Source organism: Lactuca virosa, chromosome 6 (genome assembly GCF_052849685.1).
Source record: "Lactuca virosa cultivar CGN04683 chromosome 6, Lactuca_virosa_CGN04683_v6, whole genome shotgun sequence".
NCBI classification, from domain to species: domain Eukaryota; kingdom Viridiplantae; phylum Streptophyta; class Magnoliopsida; order Asterales; family Asteraceae; genus Lactuca; species Lactuca virosa.
In genome coordinates this window covers 145,281,560-145,285,919 of record NC_136431.1, presented here as the reverse complement: position 1 = coordinate 145,285,919, position 4,360 = coordinate 145,281,560, and positions in this window count along the sequence as shown.

Here is a 4,360-nt window from a genome sequence, read left to right as displayed (position 1 = left end):
AAAGCCAAAATTAGCCGACGGAGTCTAAAAGAAAGTTGTAGAGCATACTTTTACCTACGCGTACATATAAAGAACATAAAAAACGGAGCCCGTATGCGAAAGTTATAGATTTTAGAAGTTTGGGACACAAAAATCGAGAAAATTGCTAAAACCGAGGAATTTCGCATGGCTGGTGTTCGGTCACGTCACCCTTGCTCGGAACCCGCCCTGTGTCCGATCTCGATGAGTCAGCAGACGCGTGCAACCGAAATCCGACGCGTGCCCGGTGACTCCTCGCTTCCAAACTCGCCTCGCCTCCGTCCGACGCGTGTCGCACCAGGTGTCCAAGCCTCGCATGCGCGCCACCTGCCCCCTCGCATCTGCTGCCGCGTGTTCGCTTCTCATCCCTCGGATCCGAAGCTCGCCCCTATAAATAGAAGGGTACGAGACCTCCTGAGTATATTTTAGAAAATTGCCATTTTACACCCTAAACTCAATATTTCTTTCATTTCAACTTCCCCCAAAGCCCCGATATCATACCAAACACCCAAAATACGTTCCTAAGTGCCCGAAGACCCGAAAAAATTTATCTTTTCAGTTTTCAAGCCCAACCCTCGCAGAGCCCGATTTCTCATTAAAACTCCCGGTTTTATCAGAAACGATTGTTTTAGGAAACGAAGTGTTGTCCGATTATCGTTAAATCAAGTGAGTGTGTAGTCACTTTCATCTTACACATAGATATGAAGTATTTTTCATAAAATACGTGCTATGTGTAATTATATTAATTGTTTATTTGAGATGACTATTGAATAGATGTTTCATACAAGTTTTAAACTTTATATGTATTTTTATCTACAAATATGTTGGGTAAAACATGGGTAGAAGAAATAGCCGATGTGTGTTAAAATGATGAGAGGCCTCGATGTTGTTGTTGTTTTTGTTGTTGTAGTCATCTAGCGGAATATAGATGACGACCACGGACCTTTCTAGACAGTCCAGTAGAACACTAGCAGGTTCGCAACTTGTAGGTGTTGGTGAACTATATGTTCATTGGTGTATTCCATCCCCCTCATGGTTGCCTTTAGGACATGTATGGCTGAGGAGTCCCCTTAGCAGTAGTGTCCATCCCGATGATAATCCTTAAGCTAGGTCCCTTATGTAGGTGTTTAGGGACGTAAAGTGAGGATAACGGGAATGGGTAATCAGGGTTATTGTTTGTTGAGGAATTTAATAAATTTATTATTATTGTGGGTTGAAAACCCTATATACTCACCAGGCTCCCAAGCCTGACCCACTCAGATTTTTATATTACAGTGTGGACCCTGAGCATAGTCGGATGATGATGAGAGATTTTTGGATTATAGGCCAGTAATTGTAAATAACTATTGTAAGGCTTATAATGTCTTGTTTATGCTTTTGATCTGTATCGGAACATGACATCCCGAGGTTTTGATATAAAATGAAAATATATATATTTCTTAAAGAAAGGTTTTGATAAAATTTATCATGTTTTGTTTTGGGGACAAATTCCGCAACATCTTTTAAAAGGATTACTCAATTTTTTATAAAAGCATAAATTAAATCGGTCTTTTCTGGCCGAGAAATTAGGGGATGTCACACTCATTCACCGCCATTTCGACATTCTTTGGCTCTATCTGAGAGATGAAGCAAGAGTAGAGACATGTGTTTGCGTCACCACTTTGACTTCTCGTTCGAACACCGTCGCCTAGCTCACCAATAACGTTCTCTACAGGATGATCGCGTTGCAGTCTGGAAGGAATTTCGTGGCTGATATCATTGGGTGTGACAGGAAGGTTATTGATGTTGAAAAATCCGTCATCTGCTGATGCATCTGCCTCAGACGGTTTTGAACCGTGAGAGGTGCTTGCCACGTACTCATTTGCAATCGGATCGGGAAAGAGAAGCTCCATGAAAGTTTGAGTTGCAGCGGAAGTATCTCTGGTCATGAACTCTCTTTCAGTTGGAGTGAGTGGAGTGGCTTCAGCATCAGGATTGATTCTATGAGATGGGGAATCTGAAGGAGAACTTGGAACAACTTGATTCACCGAAGGAGACGTAGAAGACACCAATGGTGGACTGTAGACAACCTCTTCCTTTTCATCCTCAAGAACAACCTTCGAACCGGAGCAGGAACCTGACACATCATCTGAAAAAAATCTGAACGATTTGAATAAAGAAGCGTAATCAAACAACCAGTCAGGACCGACTCTGGCGTCTGTCTCATTCTCCTCCAACTAGCAAACATCAAAAGCTTCCACGATTTTCTTTTTCATCTTGTTGTAAACACGGTAAGTTGTGCGCGCTGCATATCCCACAAAGTAACATTCATCGACTTTATAGTTGAATTTGGGGTTGGATTCAAGGTGAAGAAGGGTGCAAGGACATCCAAAAATTCGGAAATGAGCAACTGATGGCTTGTGATTGTAAAGAATTTCATATGGAGTCTTCATCTGAGCTTTGTTGATCAACACATGATTCCGAAAGTAGCAGGCAGTGTTTATCGCCTCTGCCCAAAAGAAAACCGGTAGGTTAGAATCACACAGCATCGTCCTTGCGGCGTCCATAAATGTAACATACACGTTCAGTTATCGTGTTTTGTTTAAAAATGAATATTATTTAATATATGATTTTGAGTGTTGAGTTCTAACATATATTTTTTACTAGAAATGAAGTAAAACTATGTTTAGGATCACTCGGAAAATATTGGAAGTCTTATGAGATTCCAATAAAAAATCAAATATCGAAATATTGAAACTAACGAAAATATAAAGTTGGAAATAAATAAAAATAATATTATTGAACGTTGTAGATAATCTTGTTAGAAACATTTAGGCGAAAACCTCATCGAAATCCGAGTTATAACGAAGAAGTTATGACCAATCGAAGATCGGCGACAAAACCGGCAAACACTATTTAGCGTAAAAAGTGAGTTTTCGATAAACTACGTTTTAGCTTTAGTGATCTAAATGAAAGTCATAGTATTCGTTAAACCAAGAATTTTCATAAAAAGAACGTCCAAATTAGACTTCATATGAGGAAGTTATGATTTTTCTAAGTTTCGGTATTGCAGTAGACAGCTAAAAACTCGAAATAAAGATCGAGTGATTTTTTAGCCGACACAACCAAAACGAGAATCGAAGGTCTCGTCAATAATAGTACAACGGAAAAAAGACAGACGATAACGGACGTCGGATGAAGAAATTATGAATTTTTAACGGATTTTCATGTCCCGGTCTGTTAAAAATAATAATATTAAAAATAAAGTCAAAATTAGCCAACGGAGTCTAAACGAAAGTTGTAGATTATAATCTCGCCTACGTGTGCATATAAATAACGTCGAGAAAGGAACTCGTATGCGAAATTTATGAATTTTTGAAGTTCGGGGCACAAAAACCGAGAAAATTCGCATGTGCATGGTCTGGGTTCGTCACGTAGCACCTGCGCATGCGAGACGTGTGTCCGGTCTGTGGCATGTCCACGTCGCCCTTCCCTTGCGAGCCGCCTCGTGTCGAAAGCAGGTGAGTCATCCGAAGGCGACGCGTGTAGCCTGCGAACGTCCGACGCCTGGCCTTTCCCTCCTCACATGCGAGCAACGTGCTCCCCCTTTCGGCCGAACCTTGCACTATAAATAGGGAGGTGCGAACCCTCCCGGCTAATGTTAGAAATTCTCACATTTTTCACCCCTAAACCTTTATTTTTGCTATTTCAACTTCCCCAAAAGCCCCGGGATCATACCAAACACCTGAAAAATGTTTCGGAGTGCCCGAAGAGCCCGAGAAATTTATCTTTTCGGTTTGATGCTCAACCCTCGCAAGGCCCAGTTTTCAATAAAAACTCCCGGTTTTCAATAAAGCTCCAGGTTTTCATCGAAGAAAGTTAATTATAAAAACGAAGTGTTGCTCAAATTACTATTTTAACCCCCGATTATTTCATGGTCAGTTCAAATTATAGGAACAATTGTATGTTATGTGTTATATGTTCAATATGCTTTCCCGTGTTTTTATGAAAATGTGCTATACCTTTGACTTGAAGTGAATGACTAAGCATCACTTGGGTACTGGTATGTAGCCTTTGACCATGAAGTGTATGAGTAAGCATCACTTTGGCACTGGCAGAATGCTGGATAGGGCTGAAAGCCTGTAAATTCTAGCAAAATGTTAATTCAGAAATCGTGTATTTTCTGTGCCACTTGGGCTAAAGTCTTATTGATGTATATCAAGTTGAAATTGTTGTATCTCATTGATTGTAAATCTTTGAATCAAATTATTTGTTGATATGGAAAGCATGACATATGATACTCATCTGCCTTTGTTGTTCTTTTTTCCTCTTTGCTTCTGTCATATTGGTATATATATGGCAT